This window comes from Anastrepha obliqua, chromosome 2 (assembly GCF_027943255.1).
Source record: "Anastrepha obliqua isolate idAnaObli1 chromosome 2, idAnaObli1_1.0, whole genome shotgun sequence".
In the NCBI taxonomy this organism is placed as follows: Eukaryota; Metazoa; Arthropoda; class Insecta; order Diptera; family Tephritidae; genus Anastrepha; species Anastrepha obliqua.
In genome coordinates this window covers 71,286,585-71,310,997 of record NC_072893.1, presented here as the reverse complement: position 1 = coordinate 71,310,997, position 24,413 = coordinate 71,286,585, and the positions used below count along the sequence as shown (strand labels likewise).

General features: G+C 35.3%; 2 protein-coding genes across 6 annotated transcripts in view; one reads left to right on the top strand and one right to left on the bottom strand.

The window, feature by feature from the left end:
* Positions 1-24,413, top strand: part of LOC129237975 (glutamine-dependent NAD(+) synthetase) — a 241,915-nt gene that overhangs the window by 180,410 nt on the left and 37,092 nt on the right. The window lies entirely within an intron of this gene.
* Positions 1-24,413, bottom strand: part of LOC129237974 (cytosolic carboxypeptidase Nna1) — a 208,961-nt gene that overhangs the window by 179,830 nt on the left and 4,718 nt on the right. The gene's annotated exons all lie outside the window — the stretch shown is intronic.

The following is a 24,413-nucleotide window of genomic DNA, read 5'->3' as shown; positions in this document are numbered from 1 at the left end:
AAGTACATATAGTATATAGGGTGTTATTTTATGGGTTAGTTGCTCGGCTGGGCAACGCCACTACAAGTGATAGACAATTTGACAGGGGACCGGTAATTTCATTGGCAAGGTGGCAGATAGTATCATGAATCAGTACGGTTTCATCAGAAATTCACTTGCGTCAGAGTAAATGAAACTTGCAAATTAATTTGAAAAAGCGTGATCCAGTTCGCGAAACTTATCGCGCGCTACGTTCATTGCTGATGAAGACCATTTTTGGCGCAAAAACTGTAAGAGAGCAAAAACAATTTGTTGCATTTGGTGTGAAGAAAATCCGGAGGCCATTTTTGATACGCAATTACATCCACTATGTTCGAATTCAAAAGGGAACTCATGCCACAATTTGAACGTATGGATGTCTGGTTTGATGGGAAGCTCATCGGAAGGGCTATAATTCTCAATTCAAAATTGAAGAGGATGCAAAGAACTGCATATATATATTAGCATCACCGGAGCATATAGAAATTGGCCCTGAATGTCGTATTTCACTTCTTCCCATCGACTTTTACGTTATTTCCATTGCTGCTCAAAGTACAATCAGGTTAAATGAGGTTGGTCTCTGGAGGTAATCTCTTAAGGGACGTGTTATCATTTTCGGGCAGTTAACACCGAATTTCTCTGAACTTCGGATAGATCTCTCTATCCCTGAACTGAAGTTTGAGGATCGTGCAATCTTTCCAAGTAGGCAGGATTGAAACGAGGAAAAAATCTGCACCGAAGCTGATACCTCTGTCCTCACTGACGGCTCCAAGATGGAATCGGGAGTTGGAGCCAATTAATCTATTTCCTTAAAACTACCGAATACTGCTAGTGCTTTTCAGGGCACGCGGGAGATATTAATAATTTTTTTTTCCATAGTCAAGCCGCGACCAAGGCTCTGACGACGTCATGGTACAGATCCAACCTAGTCAACTCTTGTCAGGAGGAGATCAAATCTCTTGGTGGTCCGACTGGACCGACCGTTTGAGTCATCGATTGGCTACCAGGAGGCAGCACTCGCCACAGGTAACCGCAGATGGGCGCTCTCCAATTGTTTTCATCGAGCCTGGCGTCAAAATAAATGCGAAATATTATTAGGAAAGTATTCTGGAAGTTGCTTTGAAGCCGTGGGCAGACGAACATTCGGTGGCAGACCATGGACGTTTCAACAGGGCTCGACATCATCTCATAAAGCTCGAGTGAACCAAGAATGACTAAAAACAACGTTCCGAACTACATAACATCCATATAATGGTTCTCAAATTCACCAGAATTTGGCTCTCAAGATTCACCAGTCTCGAGGCGCTGAAAGAAGCCATTGCTCACGATTCGGGCAGCTTGCGATTCGCTTGTGGACCATCTCAAGGCCCTAGTCAATGCAAGAGGTGGTCACATCGAGCAAAAGTAAATTTGTTCTTAATTTTGTATTATTTTCACCCTTTTTTTACTTTGAATTCAATAAGAATTGAAATCGAAAGAATCTAAAGGAATGGTGTGCAGTTGCAACGAACTTAAATGTTCGCCTAGTTTGATTTGGTTCTTTTTGGCTTTCTTTTCCATATCAACCATTTTATTCAATAGTGTCCTAACTCAACAAAGTAAAATGTCGAGAATCAGGGCTCCGAAGGTTTTAATTTACGTTGCCTCCCTAAGCAAAAGTAAAGACATACTCCATCTTATGAGATATCGCTAATGGATATCGCCATGCATAAAAGAAGAGCTTTTGGTGGTTTCTGTATACTTAACTTAAACAGTTTTTTTTGGATAACAACACTATTGAAGTGAATAAGCGATTTCTGAAACGAGTTAGTCTTGCCAGGATTAAAAAACTGGAAGCTGGCTCACGCTGTTCCCGCTGTCACTGTAATCAACGTAGTTCTAACTTCGATTTCTGGTACAGAATTTTAGCTTTTGGTTATATTTAACATGAAAATAGAAAGATGTTACTTCAATTTATGAATTTAATAATTTGCAATTTTTTTTTAAGTTCTAATGCAAACATAAGCAAGTGGAAAACTGTATTTTTCAGCGCCTAGTCTAAATTTAATTTGCTAGGAAGTGATGGTAGATGCTACGTCCGGCGTCCACGAAGCAAACGGCTTCAAAAATTATACTGTATTAAGACAGTAAAACATAGTGGCTGTGTTATGGTCTGGGGATGCTTTTGCTCTTCCGGTTTGTGGCCGCTTCATCGTATTATTATCATTATGTTTACAGAGACATTATGGAATCTGTAATGCTGCCACATACCGAGTAGAGAATGCCACTAAAGTGGGTCTTCCAACAGTACAATGTACCGAAGGATACGGTAAAGGTCTTTAAATTGTGGTTCCATCATGGTTTTCTGACCTTAACCCTATGGAAATCTTAAGGGAAATTGTAAAAAAGGAATCTTTAATACGGTCACACTGTGACGAAATTGACGAAAGCAAACTTGTTCTGAGCTAGAAAATTATTTCCTTAGTAGAACTTTCCTGCAGTTATGTTACAATCAAGCTGACAAGTAAGTATCCATATACCCAACAAACACTTAGATTCACAAATGAGTAATTGAAAAATCTTAGTTCGAAGCTTTTACTCTCATAAGGAAGGTAATCGTCAATTTGCGTTTATAAGGAGATGTTTACATTCTTGCGAAGAGCCACTTATAAGTACTTGGGAATTGTGTGAATGTGAATGACTCTTACTAGCCTAATACGACTCATTTCGTATTCAAATGTAACTGCAATGAAAATACTTTTAGACTCTTATTATTCTCACATACGGCATTTTGTTGCAAAGTTCTTAAAATCTGTTTCCTTTGAAAATTTCTGCCATATGACATTGTTTCGTACAAAAACGCTATCTGCAGAAAACCAACACAACAAAGCGAGTCATATATCGTCCCCTTAGTATAGCAATAGCCTATGTGCTCATAGGCTATTATTTTTTTTTTTTTTTTGAATTTTTGGATTCTCCATCGTCGACTTTATATGTGGTCAAAATTTTGTCAAATTCTAGTTCCACAAAGTGGGTCAAAACGTCAGTAAAAAAATAATAAATATTTACAGACATAACGAGATTTGAGTGAGAGCTACTTTCGACAAAGAGTTTAAAATTCATTTTCTCAAAACACCAAAAAATTTATAGGCTATTTTAATACTAAGGGGACGATATGATTGAGTCAAAGTTTTGATTCTTACGAAATTGAGCTTAGAACTCATAAGCGCTTCAATATGTTTGGTAGGCTTACATTTATGTACATATTTGTGCGCATACTCGTACATGAACATACTCGGATACCAATCAAATTTATACACCTAGCGAATGGAAAATATTCTGCGTAAAAAGTTTTCTACAGCGCTGACTGTCGCCGTATCATTAAATTCTATTTTCATCGGTTTTTTTTTTAATTTTTCCCATTTTCAGCCTTCTTCCACTCGTTTTGCTGTGCATCTATTCGCATAACAGTTGACAAATTTTAAATTTTCTGCGCTCATTGACTTTGCGTTGTATTCCGCTTTGTTATTCAAAGTTCAAACACTCGTCAGCAGCTTATGCAAAGTTTCAAGTTGATTCTCTATTGATTCGTGTCCAAACTGCAAAGTTTTACTTTGAGATCTCAACTGTTGAGTTGTTTTGCGTTTTTCTTCTGGCAAGTTTTTGTTCGTTTTTTTTCTTCCTTTTTGAGTTGAGGAAATTTAACGATTTCCACAGAAGAAATCACTTGTGAGCATTTAACAATTACAAAAACAAAACAGTCTTGCCTGAGAAGGAGATTTACTTATAATCAACTCGTTGACCAGCTGAGCGTGTGCCTAAAGTCAACTTGGGGGCAAATGAACCGAACCACTTGTTTGAGCAAAGTAGGTACAAATGTGGGCATTTCCGCAGTAAAGTGCACCATCATGGAAAGATGAATAGATAAAAATCTTTTTGCCTGATAAGAAAAGAAAAATAAGGAAAGAAAAATATTAAAGTATTCGCATTTTAAAAATTGAGAATCGCTAAGAAAAGTTAATGCAAAATGCATTTAAGTTTTTTTCTATATTGAATAGCATTTTCTCTTTAATAATTCTGCTTTAAGCTGGAGTGCAGGCAGGTGATGCATATCACAAATCTGCTTTACAGCAACAACTAATTTCAATAAATATGTAGATAATGCAAATAGCGATCAGTTAACGCTAATTTTTATACCCGTAAGCACTATGTAGTTATTAGAGCAATGTATCTATAGCAACTATAACAGTTATTTGTAACAGCCTAGGCTGACCAGATAACAAAAACGGTAGGTAATACCAAATTCTCTATCATTCTACCTTTATTTTGAAACTGTAGTAATACTGAGGATTACATTCACTCCAATAACAGCAATCTTGCCTGTTCACCCAGCCTCTGAGCTAAAAATGAGCCTAGTCCGACAAGATTATCTTTTTTTTTTTTCAAAATCTTGATCACCGTATTTATAACCGAGCTGAAATTCTGGAAATTTTTTTAATTATTTCAAAAGGTTCAACAAGTGTAAAACGCATGAGGAAATTACGTAACTTACAGAATATTTTGACAACTGGTTGGGACTTTAACAGCTGCTGTAATATAGTAACTGAGAAAAACTATCATTGCTCATGGCCAGCGTTTATGTAAAAAAAATATTATATTACATCTTTTTTATATATCTTTGAAATTTTTTTCGTTTTTTTTTTGTTTTGATAACTAACGGGATTCCAAAAAATATGGGAATTCCTTGACTTTTGACTTAGAATAGTTTTATAAAATTCATAGCCTCGGTTCTATTGGAGCTAGGAATTTGTTTTTTTCATCTCATTTCATGAGGCTGAAAGATAAACTTTTTAAGTAAAAATAATTGTATGAAAATGATATGTTAGAAACATTTTTGTATTATCAAAAAAAATGTTTAATTCAAGTTTTCAGAATTTTTAACATAATCCTCGTCTTTCTTGCTCTTTTGCTTTTAAAAAATTGAGTGGTTGTGGAGATATATATAGATACATATGTAGATGTTTATGTAGATATATTCAACCTTTTAGTCGGGCAAGTGGTTTTTCCTTGAATTGTAAGACAAATAATTGTCGGTCTCAGAGAAAAGAAATTAAATGATTTCTTTAGAATTTTTCAGTAACTTTCGAACTTAAAAAAAAATGTTATCGTGCCGTAGCAGAAGAGATGGAAATTGTCTCTGCATAAGAAGTGAGGTTAAAAAAAAAACAAATTTTGAAACAGCATGTTTATTTTTGAGCAATAAAAATTGTTCGATTTCGTTTTTGTTAGCCTTATAAATTCACAAACTTGTATTGAAAAAAATTTTATGTATAAAAATGAATATTTGTCTGTATGTCATCGATAAACTCAAAAACTACTGGACCGATTATTACTGCCACTGCAGAGTAGCAACTTCTGCCCCGTTCAACCGCTTGTCATAAAAACTAGCATGACCATGTATTTTTAAACAGAGGAAACGAATATGACATGTTCATAGATGTAACATAGATTTTGATTGAAGACATATGTTTGACAATCGCTAACAAGGCACTGATGCCACTAGGAATGCCTGCTTCAAACCGACCTGCAAACAACCTTTTCGATCGTGATTTGCAACGAAAAACACTCTATGATTCTGACGAACTGGGGACATTCGTTAGAACAAATTTTCCGCAGTTGATTCCAGAACAACGCATTGCGTTTGAACGAATTATGCGTGCGATCACAGAACAAAGCGGTGGACTGTTTTTCATAGATGCGCCCGGCGGTACAGGCAAGATTTTTCTTCTTTCGCTAATTTTGGCAAACATACGATCCCAGAAGAATATTTCACTGGCTATTGCATCATCTGGAAATGCGGCAACTCTTTTGGATGATAGCGAACAGCGCATTCAGCATTGAAACTGCCGTTGAATTTGCAAAACACTGAGGCACCAACATGCAACATTAGCAAAAACTCTGGAATGGGAAAAGTATTCCAAACGTGTCAAATTATCATATGGACGAATGTACAATGTCTCACAAGAAAGCATTGGAAGCGCTTGATCGTACACTGCGAGATTTGAGAGGAAACAGACGGATCTTCGGTGGCGCACTCATTTTATTCTCTGGTGATTTTCAACAAACACTGCCCATTATACGAGTACCACATTCAACACCCGCTGATGAACTTAATGCATGTCTTAAATCATCAGTTCTATGGCGTCATTTACAGAAATTGACTTTAACTACAACGGGATGCATCGGCTGGAGATTTTGCTAAACAATTATTGGATATTGGAAATGGGCGAATGAAAATTGGTGAATCTACACAATGTATCACCCTGCCAGCAAACTTCTGTAAGATCACAGAAAGCATCCACAAGTTTTCCCAAACATTGCACAAAACTGCAAAAAGTGGCTCAGTACGCGTGCTCTATTAGCAGCCAAAAACATCGATATCTATACCATCAACTTCACCATTCAGCATGGAATACCCAATGAAACGACAACATATAAGTCCATCGATATTGTGGAGAATCAAGGCGAGGTTGTCAACTATCCAACTGAATTCTTGAATTCGCTTGATTTGCCAGGCATGCCGCCGCACGTTCTTACATTGAAAATTGCGTACCCATCATTCTTCTTCGAAACATAAATCCACCACGACTTTGCAACGGAGCCAGACTCTCAGTCAAGAAAATGATGAACAATGTTATCAAGGCAACAATTTTGCTGGAAAATTCAAAGGTGAAGACGTACTGTTGCCACATATCCCAAAGATCCCGACAGATATGCCACTCGAATTCAAACGTTTACAGTTCCCGGTGCGACTCGCTTTCGCAATGACTATTAACAAAGCACAAGGACAATCGTTACAAGTGTGTGGATTAAATTTGGAGAATCTATGCTTCTCACATGGAAAGCTCTATGTGGCTTACTCACGTGTCGGAAAACCTTCTGATTTATTCGCTTACGCACCAAAACTGGGTTTTTCAGAAATATTGTGTGTCCCACAGCACTTCAATAAACATCGAATCAAAACTAAACTTTGTAATGTCACAATTCTGTATTGTAATTGTAATGTCACAACAAAATCAATAAAATGGTTTAAAATGAATTGAATATTTGTGTACTGATTTTTCTTTAAAGTTTTTTTTATTAAAATACAACTTTTATTTAAAAAAACAATAAACGTTTCAATGCAAACTTTTTTTACCACAAAAAATATTTCGAATTAAAAAAATGTTTATTTAAAGTTTATATTTTTTTACCAACAAAATATTTTGAATTTTTTGTTTTTTCCACATTGTTTTATTATTTTTTACCCAACAAATTGTTCCAATTGTCCTAATTTCTTAGATTGAAATTTATGAGTAAAAATTTGTTCAATTTTTTTTATTAAATTTTTAATTTTAAAAACTGTGAACAAAAAAAAAATCGATGTTTTTACAATTATACACATTTTTCGCCTTTGTTTGTTTATTTTTTAGCGAAAAAATTGTTCGAACTCGTTTTTGGTAATTTTTGACATTTCAATTCCAAATTTTTATCAAAAAATGTGCTAAATTTTTTTAACTGTTTTAAATTGAATTTATATATTTTAAAAATTTTTTTTCCAAAATAAATGTCAGGATTTTTCTACCTTTTTCGACTTTCCTTATTTTTTTTAGCGAAAAATTTTTTCGAATTCATTTTTGTTAATTTTTAACATGTAAATTATAAATTTTTACCCAAAATTTGTTCGATTTTTTTTAAATTAATTTTAATTTTTTCAAGTAATTTTTTTTTTTAATTTGCTATCTTTTCCGACTACTCTTGTTTATTCTTTACCAAGAAAATGGTTCGAGTTTGTTTTTTTATTTTTAAAATCAATCAATTTTTTTTTATGTTTAATTTTATAATTAAATTCAATTACCTGGACCTTAAAAACAAAGCAAAATTAATAGCAAAATAAGTTTTTTACCGCGCCACGTACCAGCGGTGTTCATTGTTCTGATCCCATCATTTTTTTCAATTCCAGAGAATTTTCTCTTTCATGTAACACAAACTTTTTTTTGTTCTACATTGCACTGAATTCTTTAAATAATTTTTTTAATTAATCATACTTTTGAAATTTCAAAGCCTATTAAAAAAAATCCTGATATCAGAGCGAAATACTAAAAAGCAGTTTTACTGTATTTGCTCCATACAATAAAAAATAAATATTTTCTCAAAGAAAAAAAACAATTTTTTCTTATTCCCAATTGCAAAAGCGATCCTGTTTATTTTGGAATGCACCATGTATTCGTAAGATATAGCATTTACCTCCAGCATTTATCGGCGACAGCGTGCAAGTGGGAAACAGCTGCGCCTGCAGAAACTGCACACGTCCACCGAAGCCTCCAAGCTCCATTGCCTTCAAGTGCTAAGTGCAATTGATCGAAATACAAATATAATTTTTCATTTGCACGCGCTTCACTTCACCTGCACATTCGCACACTCACATGGCTTTGAAATTTATTTTATAAATCTTTCTCAGTCAGAAAAGTTAACTTTGCACTTTTCAACTTCAACCATTTTTTCGCTCTACTACTTTTCAGTTATGTGGGAGAGAGTTCAAGTTAAGGTTTTAGTCTGGCCCAACACATTTTGTAACACATATTTACTTATATTATGAATTGCATTTGCATTTTCACGCTTCACGCAAAATTGCTCGTATTTTTTGTTTTTAGGTGCTTCACTGTTGTTATTTTTGTTTTGTTTTAATGCCTTTGTGATTTACTCTTGCAAATGCAATGACGGATTGTTCTCCCCCATTTGACGCTCTTATTTCTTTAATTTATTTGTGCTTAACTTAGACAGCTCGAAATTGATGAGTTCCTTTGCCTTTCGTTATTTATTTGCTTGAAATTAAAAGCTCATTGATTGCTTTGCTTGTTTGTTTATTTTTGATTTTCGTCTTTGTCTCTGCGCCAATTTTATTGCTTTTTCACTCTATAAAATGCCACTGCCATTTGGCGTATTGAAACCATCAAAATATTTGCTCCCGGTATTGACTTTTAAATTTGATTTATTTTTGTCAGCTGCTTTGACGTGTGCTCCAATTTGTTAGTTCAATTATATCGATGAAAAGTTGAACTTTTACCAAAAAGAAAACTTCTTCCAGAATGTTCATAAAAACAAATAATTGGAGTTTAGAAAATTTCAGCAGTTGCGCTGCTAGGTGCATGATGACCCCGTTTATTTATATACTACATACAAATGTATCTTCACTTCACTACTGCTGTGGATGCCTGGGCGTATGAGTAACCACAGCGCTCCTATTTGTACCCACAATAGCCTTCGCACAGCAACAATAACCAGTTGTGTTAATCAAAAAACTATTCGCAACAACTTTTTACAAATAACTCCACGCACACACCCGCAAATACTAATATCCGTAAAATATGCATTTTTAGTAATTTTTTTATTCATTCCTATAACTTTTGCATATTTCTCCAATGAAATAAATAGTTCGAACAACTTTTTTTGAACAAACTCTAAATACGACTGACGAAATATTCAGCCGAAAAATATGCACGAAAAATATACGCACACATTCTCATGGCACGCAAACAAAACAATAAGTTGCAACCAGTATAATGCAACAACAATCTGTGTAAGAATGTAACCAGCTAACGAAAATCGTGAATTTTTGCATTTGAATTTTCATAGGCATTCACTTCACCGTCAAGTGTAACGTGTCTGGAAATCGTGAAAACCGCGGCAAATGCCAAAAAATGAAAAAAAGAAAAACAGAAATGCCGTTATACTTAAGAAACAAAACAAACAAAAAAAAAATCCAGAAACCCTTGGAAACCAAGCGAAGTGACGTTGGCAGAAAGGTGAAAGCGCCCAAGCCGCTTGACAACAATTTTGAATAACAACAATTGCAAGAAGTCTTGTAAATCGGCTAACCGAAGTCAGTACATGTGCAGACAAACGGTTAGATGTGCAGTTAGGCTAGACGGACAGGTAGCTAGACAGATAGACAGTCGCTTCGTTAGACAGGTGCCGTTTATGTAGGCAAAAAATTCTCCTTTGGCGTTCATGTACGTCGTTTTGCCGCAGACACGCACATTTATACCACTTCAGTATTGAAATTTCCATTTGCTATGTCGTTAATTGATTGATGTCAGCGTTGATGGCAGTTTTCTGTATTTTTCGTGAAATTAGGTTTTTGTGATTAAAATAGCAGGCATATGTTTGCGGTTATAAATAGAAATTGCACACTCACTTCAACATTTCCTCACAACTTTCATAAGAGGTAGTTGTGCTCCTGCTCCTCACATTGACTGCTAAATTGGATTCGTAATCCGACAAGTGATCAATTTAGTATGTAAAAATACTTCTTTTTTTTCAGTATGTATAATTCACAGTCAGTCAAAAAAGTAATAGCACAGTGATTTTTTACAATACATTTTTTTCGTCACTTTTGTATTAAATAAATTTGGTTTTTTTAGCAGTGTCAATCGAGTTTTAAAATTTTATCCGAAAGTCATGAAATTTTCGTCAGAATTTAAATTTTTCGATTTCGAATTTCTACATTTAATTTCTGGTATGCAATTTTATAAATAGCTTATTTAAATTAATTGCAAAAAGTGCAAAGTTTCTGCGAATTCGCGTTGATTTTTAGTAGAGTCTGTGCTGATGTTCTCTGCATTTTCTTTCCTCCAAGCGTTCAACCATTGAATGATTTGGTGGCTTTTTTCCAAACGACAGTCAATTGTAAAGTCCGTGCAAAAATAAAAATCATGAAAATTATAATATAATTAAAACTTTAAAGGGTTTTCCAATAACAGGTGTTATTTTGAATAGCCCGATCGAATCGAGAGATGATTAACGATTTTTTATGGCCGGAATCGGATGGTATTGATCTGGACAACGTTTGTTTTCAACAAGACGGCGCTACATGCCACACAAGCAACGAAACCATTGATCTTTTACGGAAAAAGTTTCCGGACCGTGTTATCTTTCGAGAGGTGATTACAATTGGCCACCGAGATCTTGTTATTTAACACCTTGTGACTTTTTTCTTTGGGCCCACGTTAAAGAGAAAGTCTACGTCAACAGCCCAGGGTCGATTCAAGACCTCAAAGATGGAATTCGTGAGGCTATCGAGGACATAGGGCAGCCACTTGTAATTCGGTTATGGAAAATTTCAAATTGAACGACTTTAATTTGCAAAAATCCATCCTTATATTTAAAACTTATGTTAAGAGAATCCCTTGAAAAAAAGGGCCGAAAAACACTTTTTGTGCTGAATTTGATGTTATGTAAAAAGAGTAAAGGTTCTCGTTTTTCAGAACTCCTCCTCCAATTTGTGATGACCGTCTTGATTTTTTTGCAGAAATGGACGGACCTACAGTTTTAAGCCGACTCCGAACGGATGATGGATTTTTGTTTTTACTCTCCGTTGGGCACCAGCGTCTGACCAGACTTTTCTTGCCATACTTTTTCGGATTTGGACGCGAATTTAACATATTTCTATTATAACTAACGACGTGAGCTTCCAGGTAGCCTCCTAAAATTTAATTTTCTATCGATTTATGGAAAAAGACTTTTAAAAGGGATCCTCAAACAGGAAGAAAAAAGGCCGGACACGAGTGCCCAACCGAAGGTGTTAAAAAAGGGGCCCAACGGAGAATTTATGAGGAGCTTTTTCATGGTAGAAATACTTTCAGAAGTTTGCCATTGCCTGCCGAGGCGCTCTAATTACTACTTGAATAACCATCTTTTTTAGGTTTCGGACGTGGATACCTTTTTATTCAATTTTCTCCTTTCGGCCGCATAGTTCAGAAGAATTATTTTTTTCGTTATTGTTTATCCAGCGACTGGCGTCATTTTTTATGATCGATGCGTCTATAAAATTTAATAATGCCTCGGTTTGTTGTTTTTGCATATGATGTAAGAAAAGCATTAATATTTAAAGGTATCTAATATGTAGATATATGTATGTATGTATATAAACAGACAAATTTCTGTATGGGCGGAAGCATGAAAAATTGTTTTCGCAGGCGTGATTTGTGCACACAATTTATTTTCACAATTTTTTTGTTTACCAGCAAGCAAATGTCGCTGAAATGAACTGTGCCAAGAGAGATGAAATAAATTTAGTGAAAAATATGTGGCATTACATTTATTTGTAAGAAGAAATAAAGGTGAATAAATACAAATAACAACAGGTACATAAATGTGTATTTATGCATCGAAGAATATATGCATGTATGTATGTATGTGTATTTATTATTTTTTTTTAATTAGTTTGTATGTACTTATTGTGTATTTTAATATTGCTCGCCTTGACCATCAAAATATTTGCTGATTACTTTTTATTTTTGCATTTGATTGTGTATTCTATTTAAATGTGTGCTTTCTTTCGAGGTGGAAAACTTAGGCGTTCAGCTGCGACACCTGTTCGTGCAATTTCCATCTTAATTCTCAAAAGTCGTAAAATATTTGTATCTATCTATCAAATGGATATGGATGGCGGCAGCTGACTTTTAAAGAAAGCATTTAAATTCAGTGGCCGTTTTCAATATTCGCGAGCGTTTCGTATTGTTTATAAATTGTGTATGTTTATACAGGGTGGGCCACCTAGCGTTTTCAACTTAATTAATTTCAACAAAAAATGCATACATATTTTTCAACGCATTTTTTTAATTTCTTATTGGAAAGGGAAACCCCTGTCACTTTAAACGCGGAACACTTCATTCCAATGACTTCCAGGGCTGGCTGTACGGTACCCTTTTCCTTAATGTAACCCATTTTTTACTCATCAATCGTTTCTGAATAGGATGTTACGCCACCCCCCAACGGAGGCACACAAAAAATAGTCTGATGAAGTCAAATCGCCAATTGAGAGCGCCATCTGGGCTAATTTTATTATTTCCCAAATTTGCTTAAGGGGGAAAACAATTTTTTTTAACACCATATTTCCTAAGAATATGACTCTAATTGTGATAAAATAATATTGAAAATTGCATGTTTTTGAGGCGCTTAAACACAATGTCATTTTTTCATACCATATTTTTTCATCTATTTTGCTTAAAAAAATATTTTTAATGATAATATAATCCAAGAATTAGGTTCATATAAATTATAATTGAATAAAGAATACTCCGAAAAAATTTCATAACGATTGGTCGATAACTTTTTGAGCTAGAGTGCCCACCAGTTGAAAAAAATCGTTTCGAGAAAAACGTTGTTCTAAGTAACGCGCGCTACGGTGCCGAACCTACCGGCGGTCACTTAAGTGCTCACAAAATCGGGAATAATGCGAATTTCCTTTTAAAATTTTTACCACATATTCTGGAGTAGTTATACTAACAATTTATGCAATAAAAAAATTTCGATTTTTGATCAGTTTAAACTGGTTTCCCCCCTTAAGCGAAAAAAGATCCATTTTGTATTTATAAATATTTAAGCATACATTTAATATTATTACGCTTCAATGAATAAATTTTTATTAGATAAAAAATAAATGATTTTAAGCGATGAAAATCTTTATTTTACAATTTTTATATTTTTTTTTAGTTTGACTTTGACGCCCTCTATTTCTTGTCTGTTTGTATACTGCAGCTGTCTGTTCACAAGTGTCAAATATGATTGAGGTACAACGCCATTTAATAAATTATATACAAATTATAAATCTTCCGATAGAGTGATTCAAATTCAGATCCATTACTGTCGTTAATTTAGCTTTCATTTAAAAAAAATCGGTAGTTCAGATTCCAAACGCTAAATGAAATGAACCACCCACTAGCACATATTCTGTATTGTTGTTGTTGTTTTTAATGTAAACAGAATAATTTGACAAACAGGAGAATTGCCAAAAATTCACTTGGTTAATCATATTTAGGTGTGGCAGAAATATTTGTAAATGTAAGCACTTTTTGCTAAAATTCATATCTAAGCGAAGAAAATTCATATTTAAGCGTAGGAATATTTCTGAAAATTCATGAGTGTCTATGCGGTTCAGTTGTCTTTTAAAAACCCTTAGCTTTTGTTTTAAAAATATCTTAATATTTAACATTTAATTTTCTTCTTTTTTTTGGACGGCGTTAGGATTTTTCTTTTATACAAGAAAATTATACTTTCGGGGAAGAAAAATGTGAATCTCAGCGAAAAAAATTATCAAAAATTAGCGGTAATTTGTAGTCACTTGAAATTTACAATTTTGTACACCAAAACTCAAAGCGCTGTAAAACTGCATACCCAGAAAAATTCTGGAACTTCTGGTTACAAAGTTAAAGTTTTAATGAAATTTTGAACAACTTCGTACAAGGTTTAAAAGTTGGCGTTATATGTGTTTTATTCCTGTATGAACTTTATATTTTATGAAAAAAGCAGTAGTGTGTTTATAAATTTGCAAAGAACTGTATGTGAAAAACATTATTGAATTAATAGCGGTTAGGGCAAGTACAATAGATTTCATATGGTAGGTAGGTAGGGGAAATGGTTGAAATACCACCACTCCGGCACTCCCCAAGTAGCAATAAAACATCGTTTTGATGCCATTATGAGACCTACAATAGGCAGATATCTGTAGCCAGCCAGAGCTGTTGACGTACTTATAATGGAGAAGATTGATGGGATTTATATTGGAGTATTACCCCAGGCTGTCGAGGAATGGATCGCCCAGTGACCTTAATCGTTCGGGTGTCAAATCTGGACATTTATGGAGAAAGTGCTTAAAAGTCTCCTTCTCTCAAAAGGTCCAGACAGCTTCTGCAATGGAGGTTAAATGGTAACATAGTTTTCCGCGTGTCTTCCGATCGTCCAATGACCAGTAAACACTGCTACGAGTTTTAAAATTGAATAGCGTGGAGTCCTCAGGATTTTCTGAGTCCTCCATCTATTATACTGGAGCCATAGAATTTTCGAAACAGCACAGTGAGAATCGGAGCTCCATCTTTTCTGTGCTTTCCTGAGAAATAAGTTGTGCAATTCTCCTTTAAGAACAGTCAGGGGGATGTCGATGATCGGGTAGGAAACCTCTGAGACCAATTCAGTTGACCCCTTCCTGACAAGTTCAACAGCAATTTTATTTCCCTCTATGTTCCTATAACCTGGAACCCCGATCAGAGAAATGTTACCTGCACCACCAAGAGTTTTTAAATCTCCTCCTTACAGGAGTTGACTACTTTAGATCTGCACTAAGGCGTCGTCAGAGGCTTGATCGCGGTTTGATTATCGGAAAAAAATTGTAATATCTTCCTCGCTCCCGCGTTCCCTAAGCATTTTGCATACCTGCGTCATCGCACAGACTTCTGCCTGAGAAACACTAGCAGTATTCGGCAATTTTAAGGAAATAGATAAATTGGCTGATTTAGAGAAAACCTCTGCTCCGATTCTTGATTCTGTCTTGAAACCGTCAGTGAAGGCAGAGGTATCAGCATCGATACAAATTTTCCCCTCGTTCCAATCTTGCCTACTTGGAAAGATCACCCTGGCACAACACTCAAACTTCAGTTTGCGTATAGAGAGATATGTCCGAAGTTCAGAGAAATACGGTGTTAACTGCACAGAAATGCTACCATGAGCCTTGAGAGGTTGCCTCCACAGGCCAACCTCATCTAACTTGATTGCACTTTGAGCAGCGATGAAAATAAGGTAAAAATCGATGGGAAGTAAGTGTTCTAGATTGACGTTAAGGGCAGCATTGGGACAAATTCTACAAGCTCCGGTGATGCGAATACTTACAGTTTTTGTGCCCTCTCCAGTTGAGTGGTAATATAGCCCTTCCGTAGAGACCAGGCATCCATAAGTTAACATTGGACCCACTATGTTGTACATCCAAAGCACGACCTGTGGCGTGAGTCCCCATTTTTTACCGAATATAGATTGTCAAGAATAGAAAGCTATACTGGCCTTTTTTACCCGATTTTCAATGTGTAGCTTCCAATGGAGTTTGAAGGGGCGAGTTGTCGAGTCCATAGAGAAGACTCACCATTAACCGTTGCGTTATCAGTTCCCGAGTTTAACAACGTTTTGAGAATTGAATAAAAGCACGTTGGCGCATGTTTTTTTTTTTTTTTTTTTTTTTTTTTTTTTTTTTTTTTTTTTTTTTTGAGAAATACTATATGTTTGCATTATCACCACACAGAAAAATTCTTACAAAAGAAAGCAGCACATCATAAGTTTTTTTTTTTTGTTTATCTTAAAAACTTAAATAACAGTAAAATTGTTAAATAAACACAGCGATAGCAACGGAGGCTTTCAGCTGGACTTCATAAGTTATTTTATGCTTAAAGTATTTTTAAAAAATCGTACAATGCCTACACTGCATTAAATAATTAGAGCACTAGGATTTATTGGCAATTTATTTAATTTTAATAATTTTTTTTATTTCTTTTATAAAAAAATTTTTGATCAAATTTTGATATGCAAGCCACATATGTACCTGTATAAATCCAAGTTTCAAACTTAAAAGAACTTCACCAAATTTTCTTTCAATTTCACACTTTTTTAATCAGAATTTTTAGAAAAAATTTCTGGTATTCAGTTTTGTAGCCCATTAAATTCTAGAATAATAAAGTGCAAGTTTGAAGTAGCTCAAACATCGCGTGGATTTTTGGGAGTTTTTTCGCTGGCGATCTTATTTATTTTCTTCACGTAACAAACCCTGACTTATTTTTTATATGTGAGAAACATCTAACACCATCAGTAAAAATTATTGTCAAAAATCAACGCAATTTTTCAGCCACTTCAAACTGGCACTTTAAACAAGACAACTTTTCAATCGTTGTAAACATACAAAGGTATGGGACGACTACAGGGTTGCTCTAACAAATTACAACAAAGAATTGAGAAAGTCTAAACGCGAGTCATGGAGAAGATACTGTGAAAGTATTATCGAGGCGCCAGAGGGCGCCAGGCTCCTTAAAGCTTTGTGCAAGGAACACTCAAACGGTGTTACAACTTTAAAAAGACCAGATGGGTCGTATACAAAAAATCGGAAAGATACTTTGGAATATATGCTTCAAGTACACTTCCCGGGATCTATAGATACGTCATCGACAGTGAGGGATGATCAGTTAACACCAGACCAAGGGGTCGTGGCTAACAAAAAATCCTGGAGTCTGTCAGGACGTATCTTTACCCCAAACAAAGTACGATGGGCCGTTGGGTCCTTCCAATCATTTAAAGCACCAGGGGTAGACGGTATTTTTCCAGCCCTCCTCTTACGAGGGATAGAAATACTAATAAAACCACTTGTTGCCATTTTTAGGAATAGCTTTAGTATGGAATACATACCAAACGTTTGGCGTAAGGTCAACGTGATATTTATTCCAAAAACGGGCAAGAGGTCCAGTGAACTTCCAAAGTCATACAGACCTATTAGTTTAACTTCGTTTCTCCTAAAAACAATGGAAATATTGGTGGATCTTCACATTAGAGAAAATCTAGAAAAGAACACACCTTTGCATAAATCGCAATACGCATATAATAAAGGGAAATCTACAGAAGGAGCTCTTCACTTTCTCGTATCAAAGATAGAGAAAGCTCATTTTTCTAAGGAAATCGCCTTATGCGCATTTTTAGATATCGAGGGTGCATTTGATAATACAGATTATCGCTCGATTGATAGAGCATTACAAAATAAAAACATTGACAAGCCGACCATAGGGTGGGTAAAGGCAATGCTGGAAAGCAGAGAAATCAGCTCATCTCTAGGAGATGTATCAGTCTCAGTCAAAGCATTAAAAGGATGCCCCCAAGGTGGTGTTTTGTCACCTTTATTATGGTCCCTGGTTATTGACGACCTCCTAGTCAAACTAAGTGAGTTAGGCTTGGAGGTAATTGGCTATGCTGACGATATTGCAGTGATTATTCCTGGCAAATTCGACAGAACAATATCCAGCATTATGAATCAAACATTAAATTTCATTCTAAACTGGTGTCGTGCAGAAGGACTTTCTATAAATCCCAGCAAGACTATTATTGTACCTTTCACAAACAGATATAAGTTGGACCTTGGTTCAATTACTGTCGAAGGAACAAATATAAACTATTCCAATGAGGTCAAATATTTAGAAGTTGTTCTGGATAAAAGATTAAATTGGAACTCTCACCTTAAATCGGTGATAGATAAAGCCACCAGAGCCATGTGGGCATGTCGCAGTCTCCTGGGGAGAACATGGGGTATTGACTCCAAAATGATTCATTGGATGTATACAATGATGATTCGACCAATCATTACCTATGCGTCCCTTGTTTGGTGGCCCAAAACCACACAAGAAACAGCCAAGAAATTACTGGCAAGTCTTCAAAGGCAGGCCTATTTGTCTATAACAGGTGCCATGCGAAGTTGTCCCACAACTGCAATTGAAGCGATAGTAGGATTATCCCCACTGCATATATTCATATGGAAATGTGCAGCTAGAAATGCACTAAAAATGCAAATCTTGTCAAATAAGGAATACAGTGACTTTGGTCATATGAGTATTCTAAGAAAAATACCGGATAGGGATATTAGCTGTTCAGTAACAGACTACATGATTCCGAAACGGGTCTTCAATAGAAATTATGAGATAATTATCTCAGACCGTGATGAATGGGAAATTGGAGGACCTTGGGTTAACCCAAAAAGTCTAATATGGTTCACTGATGGTTCAAAAACAAATACTGGAGTTGGTGCCGGGATCTTTGGACCCAACACAAAAATTTCAGAACCCATGGGCAAATGGCCCCAGTGTCTTCCAGGCCGAAATCCAAGCGATTTCGATCTGTGCACTGACAAATCTAAAAAGGGGTATCAAAGGGGCCCACATAACTATATATTCGGACAGCCAAGCGGCACTGAAAGCACTAATGTCTCATTCTTTGGAGTCGAGACTAGTGGAAGAATGTGTAAACAATCTTCAAAAATTATGTACAAAAAATACGGTTGTACTTTGCTGGGTTCCAGGTCACTCTGGAATCGAGGGTAACGAAATTGCTGATGAACTGGCAAGGGCTGGATCGACATCAGACCTTATAGGACCAGAACCATATTGTGGTATCAACTGGGCGGAAGCTAAATCCAGGGTAGACCAATGGGAACATACTCTCAGAATAGCTTACTGGGAAGATAATCTGAAACTTCGTCAAGCCAAGAGGTTGGTTAGACCTTTTACCTACAAAAAGGAACTGATTAACTTACGGAAAGTAGATATCAGGAAAATAGTAGGCTTTCTTACGGGCCACTACTATCTAAACTATCATCTTAACAGAATTCAACTCCTCAGGGACACTGAGTGTAGACTCTGTTTTGAAGATGATGAAACAACGGAGCACTTATTGTGCGAGTGCGTTGCACTGGCTAGAACCAGAATGCAAATTTTCCACCGTGATCAACTGGATCCGGAAGAAATAAAGAAAGCTCCTATTACAGATATACTAAGGTTTATACGTATAGCAGAAAAATTGTTGGAAGAACATGGCTTTCAACCAACTCCTTTCCAAAGGCAGAGAACAACTAGGCAAACTAGAACCTGATGTAGTGGTCGGGTAACTTTCGCGGATGATCAGAAGGATCATGCATATTAAATTAGGTAGCTTGACACAAAAGATCTTTTAGGTCGCAGTGTCGGTCATTGGACCACCTACTAGGATAAATTATTATTATTATTATTAACTGGCACTTTATTATTCTAGAATTTTATGGGCTACAAAATTGCATACCAGGCATTTTTTTTTAATTCTGATTAAAGACTTTTCAGCGATTTCAAACTTGCACTTTATTATAGTAAAATTCAATGAGCTGTAAAACTGCATACTCGAAATTTCTCTAGAAATTCTGATTAAAGAATTTGACATTTGAAAATTTGATGAATTTTTGAAATTTGATTTTGATAATTCGATATGTATGGTTTTTTTAGGAAAATGAACTCTATATTTGCATAAACTATAAGTTTCATATCAAAATAAATTCCGAAATTATATGAGAAAAAAAATTATCAAAATTTGCTCTTAAGTACCTGTGCTATAGTTTTTTGTTTTAACGCAGTGCATTATTACATATTGACATTCATAAACTTACCACTGGGATACTCAGTTAATATAAGGGATAAACTCATCTCCATGCAAGTGCTGTGAATAATTGCTTTATTAGACAGATATTCACGAGTAGTTATGTAGTACGAGTAGTTACGCTATTTGCTTTAACTTCAATTTGCCTAAACACTGTCTGCAATATTTGTTTGCATAACACTACCGAAATTTGTTGCACCAACACACTTACACGTATTCGTGCACACGTATACACTACTTATGAATTCAATAGCCGATTGTGATATTTGAGCGATTGTGGCCAATTAGGAACACTTGAAACGTCAACACATGTCAAAATACTAGCAGAATTATTCAACTTTTGCGGGCGTGGGAGGCGAGTTTGTTGTTGAAGCCGAAACCATTAACCTCGATGCAATTGAGCACAGAAAGAAACAAAACAAAATACTATAATTGCAGCTGCCTTTGAAAAGTTAATCTAAATTTGCTTTGTAAACCCAACCAAACTTTTTTGCTCCTCTTATATGCTTGAGGACGTGTTTATTCACTTTCAAGCTGTGTTTTACGATTCAAAGATACTTTTTTTTGTGCATTAATTTGCATGCTCATCAACAAATATCATGCAACAAATTAGCGCTGAGCATAAATTTTCACTTCCTACTACAAATCACCACAAATTGCAGTTAATTTGATTTCCTTTGATTTATTTTGTTATTTTTTGTTGGGTTTGCTTGTGTTCGCTCATCAATGGTACACCATTTGCCGCTGCTGCTCGTCTTATCGCCAAAACTGATTTTCGGTACTGACTTCACAGCAAGCAGTCGACAAGAATTGGGAGCCCAATTTGGAGCATGTTTTATGCCATCGTATTCATGTTTGGAACTTCTTCTGGTGTATTGGCTGTTGTCAGCGGCACACCAATCAGCGCACCAACGAAAATTTGCCAATTTATTCTTTGCCTCACAGTAGGGAACTAACTTGATTACATACCAAAGTATGTACATAAATACAACAATACGTACATACACACATATATACGTATGTATTGGTTTTGTTTTAAATGGAGCCAATAACTATCGCTATTTCCGACAGCCGTTGTCATTTGCAATTTTAAAACGATTACCTTCGGCCTCCTCGCCACATAGCCTCGGTATTGGTTGCCACGTGTTTTTTGCTTGTAATTTACTGTTGTATGTTTTCACTCATCCCTTGTCTTTTCTCCTTTGTGTTTATTTGGTCTTTTTGTTTCTTCTCTAACCCCAAATTTTATTACTCGCTTCTAATGGTGTCATCGTCAGCTCAGTAGAATCCTCCTGCTTTCCCTTTTGCCATTGTCGTTTTTATTCAAGGAAATCACTAATAAGCTGCATTTACTCAATTCTTTGTTTGCTTGGTTCGATAAATGTTTATTTTTTGTGTAGACTTTTGACGTGTGTAGGTGTATATGTAGCTGTTCTTATTAATGACGCTTTGTTTGAAAAAGCTTTTTCCGGATAAGTTTTATTTACAGATCTTATCCTTCGAAATTGTGTTTTCTATTTTTTGGGAAATATCCTCATTTATTCATTCATATAATTTTCAGACACGAAGCTGATTTGTACAGCTGTGTATCTCGTACATATAAAGGTGGCGCAAAATTAGTCATCCTAACTTGTTTTTGAATAACTTTTTTTGAGTGATGGAAATTTTTATTTTGACCCTTATGCGCTCCATTGCTGTGTTGTATACAGCAGCTGTCTGTTCATTTGCATTTGCAAAAATGTCTGTTCATTTGCATTTGCAAAAATTATAAATCTTCCCATAGTGTGATTAATTTTGCGCCATTTTTAGTATTAAGATTGAGTTTAAAAAAATTCCAAATACGAATAGGATTTTTTAAAGAATTAGTTTTTTTACCTAAGAGTTTAACTCCTTCCTTCCAAATATATAAAATTAAAAATATAAATTAAAAAATTACCAAAAAAAAAACAAAATTGGTTTCCTTTATGGGTTTGAAATTTGAACCGTACACTTTTTTACCCTGACTGCTAAAAAACATCCTTGATGGATTAGAAATTTAGTGTTTGGGTAGACATTTATGAAATGGGTCGCTTTTCGCTTGAAAAAAAACGAGTAATCAGCCGTAACTGTGATGTGCATTGGCCGAATATACACAGCGATTTGAAAAAACATCGTTCATTCTTTTATTTACAGTCTATGTCAGAAGAAAAGAACCGGTTGTTTTCTTGTAACTTCAATATACCTTCTGCTCAAATATGAACGAGAAGGTATCAATAAAACGGTCCGCGGATGACATATGGCAAAAATTAATTTTTTGTTTTTTGGTAGGACTGTTATAAGCTTACATGGCAAATTTCAGCGTGATATGTCACATAGTTTGTTTTCTGTGCTACTGTAAACAAGTCAAGCTCGAGTGTGTTCTTCGAATTTAACGATGGAAATTCAAAGAATTTGTTTGAAATTTTGTTATTCCAACAAAATTTCAGCTTCAGACGCCTTAAAAATGTTGCAAACAACCTATGGGGACTCTGCTCTATCGCGTGCACGTGTTTTCCAGTGGTACAAATCGTTCAAAGGGGGCCGTACATCGGCTGAAAACTTGCCTCATGAACGTCGTCCAGCAACATCAGTAAACGACGAAAACATCGGAAAAGTAAAGGAAATTGTGCTTGAAAATCGCACAAATCACAAAATCGGTTAACGCTGAATATTATTTAGACGTTTTAAAGCGTTTGCGCGAGAACATTCGTCTTAAAAGGAATTGTGGGACAACAAGTCATGGTTCTTGCATAACGATAATGCACTAGCTCACACATCACGTCTTGTTCGCGATTATTTGAACAAAAATAATGTTAATATCGTTCCGCAAGCACCGTATTCGCCTGATATGGCTCCATGTGACTTTTTCCTGTTTCCCAAGCTCAAGTTGCCGCTCCGTGGAAAACATTTTGAGACAATTGAAGTCATAAAAGAGAATTCGAAGAACACACTCGAGCTTGACTTATTTACAGTAGCACAGAAAACAAACTATGTGACATATCACTCTGGAATTTGCCATGTAAGCTTATAACAGTCCTACCAAAAGACAAAAAATTTATTTTTGCCATATGTCATCCGCGGACCGTTTTATTGATACCGTCTCGTTCATATTTGAGTAGAAGGTATATTTCGTTCTGCTTTTTGCTGCAGAACAGCCCCTCCCAAGGGCTACGACGCCAGTGCTAACTCAGGTTAATGTCGTTCGAAACTTTCCCGTAAACGCAACCAAACAAAAATGAGTGAGAAGTACACGAAGGCGGTAATTTTATGCACGCATTCGAAAGGGCCGAAATTATCTTGAGCAACACGTGCGTCAAGTTCGCAAAATCTGGTCCTTTTTGTCGGCGAGCTACGCAGAAAAGCTTCAAAGCATGCCGAGAAGATGCCAGGCTATACTCGACAACGATGAAGACTACACGGCTTATTGGGTAATTGCGACTTGTAGTTTTGCACATAATTCCACGTTAAAAAAATTTTAAATATATGTCTTTTATACTGCATGAATAATCGCGCTTCTTTTTTTCTGACACAGACAGTATGGACAAATAAAATTTCAAGTAAATTCCAAAGGCTTGCTGGACCACCCTCTATAGGAACACTTTCGATTGACGTAAGGGTTCAATGGAATTGATTTTTGAAATTCATTCCCAAAAACATTCCCAAATTTAATAAATAAAAAATTTAAATAAAACAGGTTAAATTTTCTTAAAAAACAACCTTATGCATACTTATTTTTACAGTGGCGGTCAAAATAATAGCAGCGAAACATAATTCACCATTTTGGCTATTTATTTATTTTAATATTTATTATTTTAATTATTATTTAATTTCAATTTTTATTTTATAAAAATATAACCTATTGTGCAACCAAAACAATAAAAATCAAATTTTTTTAGATTTTGAAATAATTTTAAAATTTTTATAAAAATGTTTGACTTTTGTGTCCGAATTTTCGGAAATATTCTGGATGAGGCATTAAGAAGTTAACACCGTCACATAGTCACTTCAAATTTGTACAAAATTTAATGGACTACAAAACTGCTTATTCAGAGTTTTTCTAAAAATTCTAACTCGAATTTTGTTGAAAATTTGTTGAGTTTTTTATTTAATGCTGTATGAACTATATTTCTATAAAAAAAAATGAAATAAAAAGCAAATGAATAGTCGAAACCTGGCACTATGTTCCACTGCTATTATTTTGACCGCAACTATATTTCAAAAATGCAATTGTAAGCCAAAGTAAATATTTGTCTACTCTACCCGTCTTGCCACGTAAATAAACTCGATTATACTCAATTCCAGAGTCAGTTGAGCTCACATTGCCATTGTCAAAGGCACTGCACACGAAAAGAAAGTAAAGCCAGAAGAAAAAAATAAACAGA